The 14,225-nt window shown below is 50.0% G+C and overlaps 1 long non-coding RNA gene across 1 annotated transcript in view; it reads right to left on the bottom strand.

Annotated features, from left to right (window-relative positions):
• The window catches only part of LOC138680577 (uncharacterized), a 32,677-nt gene extending 19,298 nt beyond the window's left edge, over positions 1–13,379 (bottom strand). Inside the window, exon 1 of the long non-coding RNA XR_011321666.1 lies at positions 13,326–13,379. This is a non-coding gene — a long non-coding RNA (uncharacterized lncRNA). The remainder of the gene's footprint in view (positions 1–13,325) is intronic.
• Between the last annotated feature and the right edge of the window lie 846 nt (positions 13,380–14,225).

The raw sequence follows: 14,225 nt of genomic DNA, 5'->3' as shown, positions 1-14,225 counted from the left end.
TGTGTCTCATTCCTGGCATCAGCCATATGTTCTCCCATCCTGCCCTCATGAGTATCCTTTCTGCCCCATATGATCTCCCCAAACTGACCCATCTGTCTCCATCATATCCATCCTGCTCTATGATCCTGCACGATTTGTCTCCAATTCTGCCCCCAGTGTCTCCAATCATGCCCCATGTCTTTCATCCTGCCCTGTGTCTCCATTCTGCCCCCTATGTCTCCACTCATGCCCCCATGTCTGCAATCCTGCCACTTGTCTCCAATCATGCCCCCTGTGTCTCCATTCTGCCCCATCTGTCTCCAATCCTGCCCCATCTGTTTCCAGTCATGCCCCCATGTCTTTTATCCTGCCCCGTGTCTCCAATCATAGCCCGTATCTCCATTCTGCCCACGTGTCTCGCATTCTGCCCCACTGTCCAGCATTCTGCGCCTGTGTCCAGCATTCTGCCCCTGAGTCCAGCATTCTGCCCCCGAGTCCAGCATTCTGCCCCTGAGTCCAGCATTCAGCCCCAATGTCCAGCATTCAGCCCCAGTGTCCAGCATTCTGCACCAGTGTCCAGCATTCTGCACCAGTGTCCAGCATACTGCCCTGTCCAGCATACTGCCCCTGTCCAGCATTCTGCCCCAGTGTCCAGCATTCTGCCCCAGTGTCCAGCATTCTGCCACTGTGTCCAGCATCTCTGCCCCAGCGTGTCAAGCATTCTGCCCCGGGGCCCCCTGGACATGGCGCTCTCAAAAAAAAAAAAAAACACGAGTTCTTACCTGGCCGTGCTCCTGCGGCGGGCGAAGCTCACTCCCTCCACGCAGGTGAAGGACGCACTCGCCGACGGCTGACAATGACGTCAAACGCCGGCGAAGTGCGCACTGCGGCCGCTCAAGTCAGCTGCCAGCCTCCGACTGGCTGGCGGTGGCTGTTAACTATTGACGTGCGGACGCGGGTCCGCACGTCAATAGCATGCCGCAGCGCCAGTAGGGGGGGCCCGATGAGCAGATGAGACGAGGCCCGATGCGGGCCCCCTCTGCCCACCGGGCTCCATACGCCAGTCATGGCTGTAATGCCCTGATGGCGGCCCTGTATATACAGTTATATGAAAAAGTTTGGGCACCCCTATTAATCTTAAGCTTAATGTTTTATAAAAATTGTTTTTTTTTGCAACAGCTATTTCAGTTTCATACATCTAATAACTGTTGGACACAGTAATGTTTCTGCCTTGAAATGAGGTTTATTGTACTAACAGAAAATGTGCAATCTGCATTCAAACAAAATTTGACAGGTGCATAAGTATGGGCACCCCACCAGAAAAGTGACATTAATATTTAGTAGATCCTCCTTTTGCAAAAATAACAGCCTCTAGTTGCTCCCTGTAGCTTTTAATGAGTTCCTGGATCCTGGATGAAGGTATTTTTGACCATTCCTCTTTACAAGACGATTCCAGTTCAGTTAAGTTTGATGGTCGCCGAGCATGGACAGCCCTCTTCAAATGATCCCACAGATGTTCAATGATATTCAGGTCTGGGGACTGGGATGGCCATTCCAGAACAGTGTAATTGTTCCTCTGCATGAATGCCTGAGTAGATTTGGAGCGGTGTTTTGGATCATTGTCTTGCTGAAAGATCCATCTCCTGCGTAACTTCAACTTTGTCACTGATTCAGGAACATTATTGTCAAGAATCTGCTGATACTGAGAGGAATCCATGCGTCCCTCAACTTTAACAAGATTGCCAGTGCTGGCATTGGCCACAAAGCCCCAAAGCATGATAGAACCTCCACCAAATTTTACTGTGGGTAGCAAGTGTTTTTCTTGGAATGCTGTGTTTTTTGGCCGCCATGCATAATGCCTTTTTGTATGACCAAACAACTCAATCTTGGTTTCATCAGTCCACAGGACCTTCTTCCAAAAAGAAATTGACTTCTCCAAATGTGTTTTTGCATACCTCAGCCGACTCTGTTTGTGACATGCTTGCAGAAACGGCTTCTTTCGCATCACTCCCCCATACAGCTTCTCCTTGTGCAAAGTGCATTGTATAGTTGACCGATGCACAGTGACACCATCTGCAGCAAGTTGATGCTGCAGCTCTCTGGAGGTGCTCTGAGGATTGTCCTTGACTGATCTCACTATTCTTCTTCTCTGCCTGATTTTTTTCTTGGCCTGCCACTTCTGGCCTTAACAAAAACTGTACCTGTGTTCTTCCATTTCCTTACTATGTTCCTCACAGTGGAAATTGACAGGTAGGAGTATTTAAAACAACAAAATGATAAGGGTGCCCATACTTATGCACCTGTCAAATGCAGATTGCACATTTTCTGTTAGTACAATAAACCTCATTTCAAGGCAGAAACATTTCTGTGTCCAACAGTTATTAGATACAGTGGGGCAAAAAAGTATTTAGTCAGTCAGCAATAGTGCAAGTTCGACCACTTAAAAAGATGAGAGGCGTCTGTAATTTACATCATAGGTAGACCTCAACTATGGGAGACAAACTGAGAAAAAAAAATCCAGAAAATCACATTGTCTGTTTTTTTAACAATTTATTTGCATATTATGGTGGAAAATAAGTATTTTCCTGCTGTCATGATGTGCAGGCCAGACCGATACATCGTATCTTCAGTTCCAGGAGGTAGTGATCAAGGCCTTAATCTTTGGAGATCAGGAAAGAGGAAGCCCCAGTACTTCCGGAACTGAAGGTGCTCGTATCATACCAGATGTCACGCTCACGCCCAAACTACCCTGGAAGGGGCGTGACTATGACAGCTGCCTTGGTCTTCTCTGGAGCCTCTGATGGTGAGGTCAGACTTGTGCGGCAGGCAGCTGTCAGGTGCTACTCCAGGGTGGTGTCTGGCTGTGGCTCCTGATCCCACTTGGAGAACAGGAACACTAGGACAGGTGCGGGCATCAGGCAGGATTGGCAGAAGAGCACGGCTGAGACTCAGACGAGTAGGCTGGCACGGCTGAGATACGGGGCTGGCAGAGACACAGGGCTGGCAGAGACACAGGGCAGTGACACAGGGCTGACAGGCACGGCAGACACAGGGCTGGCAGGCACGGCAGAGACACATGGCTGGCAGGCACGGCAGAGACACAGAGCTGGCAGGCACGGCAGAGACACAGGGCTGGCAGGCACGGCAGAGACACAGGGCTGGCAGGCACGGCAGAGACACAGGGCTGGAAGGTACGGCAGACACAGGGCTGGCAGGCACGGCAGAGACACAGGGCTGGCAGGTACGGCAGAGACACAGGGCTGGCAAATACGGCAGAGACACAGGGCAGGTTGGTGTGGTGTATGAAGGAACAGATAGACACCTGTTCACACAGCAGATGCTAGTACTGGAATAGACAGGAAAGAGTGGTGTATGACGGAACAGGTTTGGGCCTGTTCACACAAGAGGTGCAGGTACGGATGCAAGCAGGAAGGAACAGGTTGGGACCTGTTTAGACAGGAGATGCAGGTACGGAAACAAGCAGGAAGGAAAGAAATATAAAGGAACAGGTTGGAACCTGTTCACACGGGAGATGCAGGTACGGAAACAAGCTGGAAGGAAAGGAGTATGAAGGAACAGGTTGGGACCTGTTCACACAGGAAGAGAACCGCAAGGCTGCGGATAGGAGTGGTACAGCAGCAAGAGATTTCTGCAGCAGCAGACGCTAAGCACAGCGGAACCGCAAGGAATGCGGAGAGGAGATGCAGCAAGAGATTTCTGCAGCAGCAGGAGCAGATCAGAGTAGAACGGAGCAGAACCGCAGGAGTGCGGAGCAGAGGTAAAGCTGCAAGAGAGCGGAGCACAGGCAAAGTCACAAAGGTACAGAGCAGGCAGAGCCGCAAGAGTGAGAAGCATAAGCAAACAGAGAGGACACAAGGAAAGACACAGCAGGGAAAGAAGCCACAGACAAGGAGACAGAGGTAGGACAAAGTTCAGACAAGGTAATGGAACAAGAAAATGTACAAGAACAAAGACACAGGGACCAGAATATTCAGCCTCCTGGAGGGCAGACAGACAGGTATAAGGCAAAGCAAGGAGAACAGCCTTCAGAGAAGGCAAGACACAGAGCAAGGCCTGGCAGCTCAGAAGCAAAACACTAACTGAGTTAACACATTGCACAGGCCCAGACCACAGGGTGGAGCTGCCCTAAATACTGGAAGCCTCTTGGTAATTGGTCAGGAACACATTAGACAGGTGCGCCCTGATTCTATAAGAACCAGAGAGCTCTGGCGCCGCCCCCCTATGCACACAGCCAGGAAGCATGCAGAGAAGAAAGCAAGAGACACAGAGCATGGAGCAGGCAGCAGACAGAGACCACAACATGACCTGGAGCAGTGGGTAAGATGGTGTGTGAGAGATGAGAGGCCATGCTGTGATGCCAGCAGAGTTGTTACACCAGGTCAACATTTCCCGTGGGAGGTCCCTCAAAGTAGAAAAAATGGCAAGTTGCAAAAGAGGTACCGAGTGTGTTACAAAAGGGGAATAAGCAAGGACACCATTTATCAATGCGACACCTGCCCCAAGAAACCTGGCCTGTGTATGAAAGATTGCTTCAGACTGTACCACACCTCCATGCACTAATAAATTTACTTCTGACTAACCCAACTGACATATGACAACCTGTCGAACACCACAAAACTGACGTATGACAACCTGACAAACACTACACAACTCACGTATGCCACTACATCATAAAATTCACATACCAAGAAACAGTAGATTACTTCTAAAAAGGGGGCACTTGTTGGGCATTGCCATTGTTTAGGCACATCTAGATAAGTTACTTAGGGAGTCTAGTTTCCAAAATGGGGTAACTTGTGGGAGGTTTCTATTGTTTAGGTACATCAGGTGCTCTGCATATGCAACATGACACCCGCAGACCATTTCATCAAAGTCTGCATTCCAAATCAGTACTTCCCTTCCGAGCCCCTACGCAGGGCCGGGGGCGAAAGAGTCTCAGTGCCCACCCCCCCCCCCTTTAACACATACCCCGATTTATGATGCACAGATACGGCAGAGAAATGTATAGTACAATGCCAGATTTCGTGGCAAAAGGATGTCTAATCGATGGGAGATATGTGTCTTATAGATGGCTTGCTGCTGTGATGTAACCATAGCTACCTATATGTGTTTCAGGACCTGTGGTGATGTCACAACCACATGTCTGGTCATGTGATGGGTTCTGGGTGTGGTTAGACATATAAAAGAAAGCCTAATGCTTAACACAGGTAGATATGTGTGGAGGTGAAACCCTCCTGAGTGTGTTACGGCTTCAGGACTGAGCCGGATGAACTGGACACTTGTTTTTCTTTGCCTGAACCAAAGGCTATTTGCTTTCTGTTGTTTTTGTCATATGGTTTATGGAGCAATAAACCCAGTGAACTTTAAAGGAACCTGCCTCCGAGTGTCAGCCGTCGCAGCTGAGTGAGTGGAACCCCTACAATTGGTGGTAGACGTGCGGGCAGCGTTCCCAGCAGAGACGTAAGTCTATTGTTTAATGTCCTGGGTCAAGTCTGTTGCAAGCCAGCAAGCGTCGCCGGGGAAAATGGAGGACCTGCTGAAACACTTGGTCCAGTTGCAGAGCCAGCAGGAGCAACGGCAGCAAGAGACCAACAGGCTGTTGATGCAGCAGATACAACAGAGCCAGCAGGAGCAACGGCAGAGCCAGCAGGAGCAGAGGCAGCAGATGCAACAGAGCCAGCAGGAGCAACGGCAGCAGATGCAGCTTCTGGCAACCGCCATCCAGGGCAAGACGAGTGCCCCAACCCCAGGTCTGGCTGATGACGCCCACGTCCGGAAGACGGTAAGACGCGCATTGCAGAAAATGACCCCCGGGGATGATGTTGAGGCCTTCCTGACAGTGTTTGAGAGGGTCGCTGAGAGGGAAAAACTTCCGCCAGAGCAGTGGGCAGAGGTATTGGCGCCATACCTGACGGGAGAACCCCAGAAGGCGTACTATGACTTGACCTTGCAGGATGCCAAGGAGTATCACAAGTTGAAAGCCGAGATTCTCGCACGTTTGGGGGTGACACTGACTGTCAGGGCACAGCGAATTCACTGCTGGGCCTATCACCGGGACAAACCACCTCGTTCCCAAATGTTTGATCTGTTGCACCTGGTCCAGAAATGGCTGCAGCCAGAGTCATCTACACCTGCTCAAATGGTAGAACGGGTGATGATGGATCGGTTTGTCCATTCCCTCCCGAGGCCTATACAGACTTGGGTTGCCCAGGGTGATCCCCAGATTGCCGACGAGCTGATCGGACTGGTTGAGAGATACCAAGGGTTGGAAGGCTCCTTCAGGAGGCAGCCCATGCCATACTGGGGGTCCCAGAAGGGAGCTGAGCCCCAAAAAGGGGTGGCGCGTCCAAGGTCACCAAGGGCAGGGGAGGTGGTGCCCAAGGTCCCTACGGGTGATATTATTTGTTGGAGGTGCCACGGGCCAGGACATATAGCTGCCCGTTGTTCCCAGACCACTGAGCAGATGGACTGCAGCATGGGACGCCGTTGTTCATACTATGCGTATCCAGCCTGCAGTGTGAACTCTCCGCCCAACAAGGGACCTCAAGCGTGTCCCGTAAAGGTGAACGGTCGAGCAGTAACGGCACTGTTAGACTCGGGGAGCCTAGTGACCCTGGTGAGGGCCACTTTTCCTCTCCACCTGCTCCCGGGAAAGAAGGTCGGAGTGCGGTGCATACATGGTGATGCAAAGGACTACCCTGTGGCCAGTGTGAACATTGAAACGACATGTGGCACGGAGTCCCACATAGTCGGCGTCGTTCAGGACTTGTTGCACCCTATAATTATTGGCCGGGATTTCTGTTTGTTTTGGGATTTGTGGGGGAAAGGTTCTGAGCTCCCTAGCAAGAGTAGGGAACCAGTGAACCCTGGAAGGGTGGTGCCACACCCAGAGTCAGACAGGTTTCCTTTTTGTGTCCTGGCTGGAGATGAGGAGGATGTGTCCCCTGCATCTGACATTCTGGAGTTAGAGGTATCCGGTGAAAATTTTGGGACTGCCCAACATAGGGACCCCACTCTGAGGGAAGCCTTTAATAATGTCACAGTTATTGACGGGGTGGTACAGGAGCCGGGGGCAGACACAAGATTTCCCCATTTTCTAATGAGCAGGGAGTTGTTGTACCGGGTCACGAAAATAAGGGAGGAGTTGGTAGAGCAGTTGGTAGTGCCGGGTCCATATAGACGGAAGGTGTTGGACATGGTCCATTCACACATCTTGGGTGGACACCTAGGGGTGGAAAAAACGCAGGAACGGGTTGTGCAGAGGTTCTATTGGCCTGGGTGCCACCGGGAAATAGTGAACTATTGCAGGTCCTGCCCTACATGTCAGCTAACTGCTCCCACTCCTCATTTCCGGAACCCCCTTGTGTCACTGCCCATTATTGAGGTGCCATTCGAGAGAATTGCCATGGACTTGGTCGGTCCCTTAGTTAAATCAGCCCGGGGCCATCAGTATATATTAGTCATCCTGGACTATGCCACACGCTATCCTGAGGCAATTCCCTTGAGAAATTCTTCTTCAAAGAGTATAGCTCGCGAGGTGGTCCATGTCTTTTCCCGGACAGGTCTGCCGAAGGAGATCCTGACTGACCAGGGGACACCTTTCATGAGCAAGGTGATGAGGGAACTATGCAAAGCCCTGAAAATCTCCCAGTTGAGGACCTCGGTGTACCATCCCCAGTCAGATGGCCTTGTTGAGAGATTTAACAAGACACTGAAAAGCATGCTGAGAAAAGCTATAGAGAAAGACGGTAGAGACTGGGATTGTCTCTTACCCTATTTGATGTTTTCCATTCATGAAGTTCCACAGGCCTCCACAGGTTTCTCACCGTTTGAGCTTCTGTATGGCCGACATCCACGAGGACTCCTGGATATAGCCAAGGAAACCTGGGAAGCCGAAGTCACGCCCCACAGAAGCGTCATTGAGCATGTGGCCCTGATGCAGCAGAGGATTGCAAAGGTGATGCCTATCATGAAAGAACACCTTCTCCAAGCACAAGAAGCTCAGGCCAGGGTCTACAACCGGTCTGCAAGAGTGAGGCAATTCAATCCGGGAGACCGAGTTCTTGTGTTAGTTCCGACAGTGGAAAGCAAGTTCTTGGCCAAATGGCAAGGGCCATATGAGGTTGTCGAGAAACTTGGTGAAGTAAACTATAAAATTCACCAACCAGGAAGACGGAAACCATTCCAAGTATACCATGTCAACCTTATCAAGCCGTGGCAAGATAGAGAGCCGACAGTAACTCCATCGTTGTTAAGCAACCCAGAAGATGAGGTTGGAGCGGTTACTATAGCGGAGACGCTATCGGAGTCCCAGAAACAGCAATGCCGGGAGTTACTCCAGAAAAACAGGGACCTGTTTTCCGAGTTGCCTGGGTACACGAAGGTCATAGAGCATGAGGTCCTGACAGAGCCCCATGTGCGCGTGAACGTGAAGCCCTATAGAATTCCTGAGGCCCGTCGAGAAATAGTCTCCAAGGAAGTGGAGCGTATGTTGAAGCTTGGAGTCATTGAGGAATCCAAGAGCGGTTGGTCGAGCCCAATTGTCTTGGTCCCAAAACCTGATGGGGAGTGGAGATTTTGCAACGACTATAGGAAGTTGAATGAGGTCTCCAAGTTCGACGCATATCCCATGCCCCGCGTTGATGAGCTCATGGAAAGGCTTGGGCCCACCAGGTACATAACCACCTTGGATTTGACGAAGGGGTATTGGCAGATCCCCATGGCACAGGAAGCCAAGGAGAAGACGGCGTTTTCTACACCAGATGGATGCTTCCAGTATGTCCGGATGCCATTTGGCCTACAGGGAGCTCCGGCCACCTTCCAAAGGGCTATGGATAGAGTCCTTGCACCCCACAAGGCATACGCTGCTGCGTACCTAGATGATATCGTCATCTTTAGCCCGGACTGGGAGAGTCATCTGGAGAAAGTCCAAGCGGTGTTTGATGCTATAAGAGAGGCCGGATTTACAATAAACCCGAAGAAGTGTGCATTGGGTAAAGAAGAAGCTAAGTACCTTGGATACATAGTGGGTCATGGAGAAATAAAACCCCAAATCAGTAAAGTGGAGGCAATTCAAACATGGCCAAAACCAGTTTCCAAGAAGCAAGTTAAAGCCTTCCTGGGAATCGTGGGATATTACAGGAGGTTCATCCCAAACTTCGCCACAATGGCGGCGCCTCTGACTGACCTGCTAAAAGGGACAAAATCAGTAATGGTTAAGTGGTCCGAAGAAACAGATTCAGCCTTCCAAGAAATGAAAGAGGCTTTATGTAAGCAACCCGTTCTGATGGCCCCAAACTTCAAGAAAGAGTTTATTCTTCAGACAGATGCCTCAGATGTTGGGGTGGGAGCAGTCCTTTCCCAAGAACTACATGGAGAGGAGCATCCTGTTCTCTATCTGAGTAGGAAGCTGTCCTCGTCTGAAAAGAACTACTCAGTCGTTGAAAAGGAGTGCTTGGCCATAAAATGGGCAGTCGACACATTACGGTACTATTTGCTGGGACGTACGTAAATTTAGACTGATATCCGACCATGCCCCACTTAGGTGGATGAGGGAAACGAAGGGTAGAAATGCTAGGGTCACCCGTTGGTTCTTAGCCCTGCAGGACTTCTGTTTCCATGTGGAACATAGGGCCGGAAAGCTGCACGGTAATGCTGATGCCCTGTCAAGAATCCCTTGTCTAGTGGGGGAAAGTGCCAAGCCCCACGGCTTTAGGCAGAGGGGGGAGGTATGTAGCGTGGCTAAAGGATGTCTAATCGATGGGAGATATGTGTCTTATAGATGGCTTGCTGCTGTGATGTAACCATAGCTACCTATATGTGTTTCAGGACCTGTGGTGATGTCACAACCACATGTCTGGTCATGTGATGGGTTCTGGGTGTGGTTAGACATATAAAAGAAAGCCTAATGCTTAACACAGGTAGATATGTGTGGAGGTGAAACCCTCCTGAGTGTGTTACGGCTTCAGGACTGAGCCGGATGAACTGGACACTTGTTTTTCTTTGCCTGAACCAAAGGCTATTTGCTTTCTGTTGTTTTTGTCATATGGTTTATGGAGCAATAAACCCAGTGAACTTTAAAGGAACCTGCCTCCGAGTGTCAGCCGTCGCAGCTGAGTGACTGGAACCCCTACAATATATACAGGAGGAGCAGTATTGTGCAATGTATATATACAGGAGAGGTGCTGTGCAGTGTATATATACAGGAGGAGTGGTACTGTGCAGTGTATATACAGGACAGGAGGAGCGGTACTGTGCAGTGTATATACAGGACAGGAGGAGCGGTACTGTGCAGTGTATATATACAGGAGGAGCAGTATTGTGCAATGTATATATACAGGAGAGGTGCTGTGCAGTGTATATATACAGGAGGAGTGGTACTGTGCAGTATATATACAGGACAGGAGGAGCGGTACTGTGCAGTGTATATATACAGGAAAGGAGAAGCAGTATTGTGCAATGTATATATACAGGAGAGGTGCTGTGCAGTGTATATATACAGGAGGAGTGGTACTGTGCAGTATATATACAGGACAGGAGGAGCGGTACTGTGCAGTGTATACAGTGGGGCAAAAAAGTATTTAGTCAGTCAGCAATAGTGCAAGTTCCACCACTTAAAAAGATGAGAGGCGTCTGTAATTTACATCATAGGTAGACCTCAACTATGGGAGACAAACTGAGAAAAAAAAATCCAGAAAATCACATTGTCTGTTTTTTTAACATTTTATTTGCATATTATGGTGGAAAATAAGTATTTGGTCAGAAACAAACAATCAAGATTTCTGGCTCTCACAGACCTGTAACTTCTTCTTTAAGAGTCTCCTCTTTCCTCCACTCATTACCTGTAGTAATGGCACCTGTTTAAACTTGCTATCAGTATAAAAAGACACCTGTGCACACCCTCAAACAGTCTGACTCCAAACTCCACTATGGTGAAGACCAAAGAGCTGTCAAAGGACACCAGAAACAAAATTGTAGCCCTGCACCAGGCTGGGAAGACTGAATCTGCAATAGCCAACCAGCTTGGAGTGAAGAAATCAACAGTGGGAGCAATAATTAGAAAATGGAAGACATACAAGACCACTGATAATCTCCCTCGATCTGGGGCTCCACGCAAAATCCCACCCCGTGGGGTCAGAATGATCACAAGAACGGTGAGCAAAAATCCCAGAACCACGCGGGGGGACCTAGTGAATGAACTGCAGAGAGCTGGGACCAATGTAACAAGGCCTACCATAAGTAACACACTACGCCACCATGGACTCAGATCCTGCAGTGCCAGACGTGTCCCACTGCTTAAGCCACTACATGTCCGGGCCCGTCTGAAGTTTGCTAGAGAGCATTTGGATGATCCAGAGGAGTTTTGGGAGAATGTCCTATGGTCTGATGAAACCAAACTGGAACTGTTTGGTAGAAACACAACTTGTCGTGTTTGGAGGAAAAAGAATACTGAGTTGCATCCATCATACACCATACCTACTGTAAAGCATGGTGGTGGAAACATCATGCTTTGGGACTGTTTCTCTGCAGAGGGGCCAGGATGACTGATCCAGGTACATGAAAGAATGAATGGGGCCATGTATCGTGAGATTTTGAGTGCAAACCTCCTTCCATCAGCAAGGGCATTGAAGATGAAACGTGGCTGGGTCTTTCAACATGACAATGATCCAAAGCACACCGCCAGGGCAACGAAGGAGTGGCTTCGTAAGAAGCATTTCAAGGTCCTGGAGTGGCCTAGCCAGTCTCCAGATCTCAACCCTATAGAAAACCTTTGGAGGGAGTTGAAAGTCCGTGTTGCCAAGCGAAAAGCCAAAAACATCACTGCTCTAGAGGAGATCTGCATGGAGGAATGGGCCAACATACCAACAACAGTGTGTGGCAACCTTGTGAAGACTTACAGAAAACGTTTGACCTCTGTCATTGCCAACAAAGGATATATTACAAAGTATTGAGATGAAATTTTGTTTCTGACCAAATACTTATTTTCCCCAATAATATGCAAATAAAATGTTAAAAAAACAGACAATGTGATTTTCTGGATTTTTTTTTCTCAGTTTGTCTCCCATAGTTGAGGTCTAACTATGATGTAAATTACAGACGCCTCTCATCTTTTTAAGTGGTGGAACTTGCACTATTGCTGACTGACTAAATACTTTTTTGCCCCACTGTATATACAGGACAGGAGGAGCAGTATTGTGCAATGTATATATACAGGAGAGGTGCTGTGCAGTGTATATATACAGGAGGAGTGGTACTGTGCAGTATATATACAGGACAGGAGGAGCGGTACTGTGGAGTGTATATATACAGGACAGGAGGAGCAGTATTGTGCAATGTATATATACAGGAGAGGTGCTGTGCAGTGTATATATACAGGAGGAGTGGTGCTGTACAGTGTATATACAGTACTTCAGCATCTCAGCTGCAACCTGCAGCCGCCCAGCTCACCCAGAACCCCAGAATACAGGGATACCATTGCACTCAGAGTCACTCAGGCGCCGGTAGGAGCTCCTCCGGAATCTGCCTAATAAGTTCAGCACGCAGGAGCCGCTCGCTCTGTATTGCCGTGTGTACATGAATGTGTCTTATGTCTCATGGGGTTCAGTTATGTGCTACTCTATTATGGGGGCACTGGGGTACACAGGACGGCTGCAGAGCAGGGCACACAGGCAGGGTGAGGGTACACAGGACGGATGCAGAGCAGGGCACACAGGCAGGGTGGGGGTACACAGGACGGCTGCAGAGCCTGGCAGGCACACAGGCAGGGTGGGGGTACACAGGACGGCTGCAGAGCAGGGCACACAGGCAGGGTGGGGTACACAGGACTGCTGCAGAGCGGGGCACACAGGCAGGGTGGGGGTACACAGGATGGCTGCAGAGCGGGGTACACAGGACGGCGGCAGAGCCTGGCAGGCACACAGGCAGGGTGGGGGCATACAGGACTGCTGCAGGGCGGGGCACACAGGCAGAGTGGGGGTACACAGGACGGCTGCGGAGCCTGGCAGGCACACAGGCAGGGTGGGGGTACACAGGACGGCTGCGGAGCGGGGCACACAGGCAGAGTGGGGGTACACAGGACGGCTGCAGAGCCTGGCAGGCACACAGGCAGGGTGTGGGTACACAGGACGGCTGCGGAGCGGGGCACACAGGCAGAGTGGGGGTACACAGGACGGCTGCGGAGTGGGGCACACAGGCAGGGTGGGGGTACACAGGACGGCTGCAGGGCACACAGGCAGGGTGGGAGTACACAGGACTGTAGGAGCGGGTCACACAGGCAGGGTGGGGGCACACAGGACGGCTGCGGAGCGGGGCACACATGCACTCACTGTAGTCTGTAGCCAGCCAGGGGCGGAGAGCAGGCTGCATGCACTCACTGTAGCCAGCCAGGGGCGGAGAGCAGAGCAGGAGAACGTGCTCTCTCCGCCCACAAACAGTGACGGCTGGCTACGTTCTCTTAACCCCTATGTGCCTGAATGCCTGGCTGAGTGAGAAGATGCTTGTGCCATGCCAGCTGTATCTATGACAGCGTGAGTGGGCCCCCTTGTCTCACCAGGGCCCCGGCGCGTGCCCGGGTGCTGACGCCGGCCCTGCCCCTACGTGTACCGAAACAGTAGTTTTCTCCCACATATGGGGTATCAGCGTACTCAAGACAAATTAGACAACGACTTTTGGGATCCAATTTCTCCTGTTACCCTTGTGAAAATAAAAAATTGGGGTATAAAAAAAATCACATTTGGAATATTTGGAAAAAATATGATTTTTTATTTTCATATTATTTACATTATAAACTTTAGTGAAACACTTGGGGGTTCAAAGTGCTCACCACACATCTAGCCAAGTTCCGTAAAGGGTCTAGTTTCCAAAATGGAATCACTTGTGGGGATTTTCCACTGTTTAGGCACATCAGGGGCTCTCCAAATGCGACATGGCGTCCGAACTCAATTCCAGCCAATTTTGGTTTGAAAAAGTCAAACGGCGCTCCTTCACTTCCAAGCTCTGTGGTGCGCCCAAACAGCGGTTCCCCCCCACTTATGGGGTATCAGCGTACTCAGGACAAATTGCACAACAACCTTTGGCATCCAATTTTTCCTGCTACCCTTGGGAAAATAAAAATTTGGGGGCTAAAAATACATTTTTGTGGAAAAAATATGATTTTTATTTTCACGGCTCTACATTATTAACTTTAGTGAAACACTTGGGGGTTCAAAGTGCTCACCACACAGCTA

The sequence above is a fragment of the Ranitomeya imitator genome, chromosome 5 (assembly GCF_032444005.1).
Source record: "Ranitomeya imitator isolate aRanImi1 chromosome 5, aRanImi1.pri, whole genome shotgun sequence".
NCBI lineage: Eukaryota > Metazoa > Chordata > Amphibia > Anura > Dendrobatidae > Ranitomeya > Ranitomeya imitator.
Note: the sequence above shows the minus strand (reverse complement) of the source record. Positions and strands in the feature narration are given on the sequence as shown.